The sequence below is a fragment of the Octopus bimaculoides genome, chromosome 23 (assembly GCF_001194135.2).
Source record: "Octopus bimaculoides isolate UCB-OBI-ISO-001 chromosome 23, ASM119413v2, whole genome shotgun sequence".
NCBI lineage: Eukaryota > Metazoa > Mollusca > Cephalopoda > Octopoda > Octopodidae > Octopus > Octopus bimaculoides.
Window position 1 is genome coordinate 4,275,227 of NC_069003.1, and position 564 is coordinate 4,275,790.

The 564-nt window shown below is 41.1% G+C and overlaps 1 protein-coding gene across 1 annotated transcript in view; it reads left to right on the forward strand.

Annotated features, from left to right (window-relative positions):
* The window catches only part of LOC128250586 (voltage-dependent calcium channel gamma-5 subunit-like), a gene marked incomplete at its 3' end in the record, with an annotated part of 315,291 nt that overhangs the window by 92,369 nt on the left and 222,358 nt on the right, over positions 1 to 564 (forward strand).

Genomic DNA, 564 nt, shown 5'->3' on the forward strand with positions numbered 1-564 from the left:
AACAAGATAGAGAGAGAGAGAGAGAGAGAGAGAGAGAGAGAGAGAAAGAGAGAGAGAAAGAGAGAGAGAGAGAGAGAAAGAGAGAGAGAGAAAGAGAGAGAAAGTGAATAAGAAAGTGTAGAGAAAGGGTTAAAGAGGAGAAGTTCAAGACAGAAGGAAGAAAATTGGGATGCGAAGTGAGAAGTGTGAAAGGTAAAGAAAAACGAAAAGGAAAGACATTTTGAAGAACGGAAAAAAAAAAGACAAAGAAAGGATGTAAAGAAAGAACGAAGGAAGACAGAAAGAAAGAATGGAAGACAGAAGGTAGATGACAGGAAGAAAGGCAGCCAGGAAGGAAATTTATTGGAATCGAAGGCAAAAAAAAATGTAAACTAGAATTGGCTGTTATTATGTGTTTGTGTATGTGTGCACGCGTGTGTGTGTGTATGTCATTCTCTCGTCTTTTTCACGTCTCTCTATTCCTCTCTCTCTCTCTGACGTTGTCTTGTCTCTCTCTGTCGCTCGCTCTCTCTCTGTCGCTCTCACGTTGTCTTGCCTCTCTCTCTCTCTCTCTCTCTCTCTCTC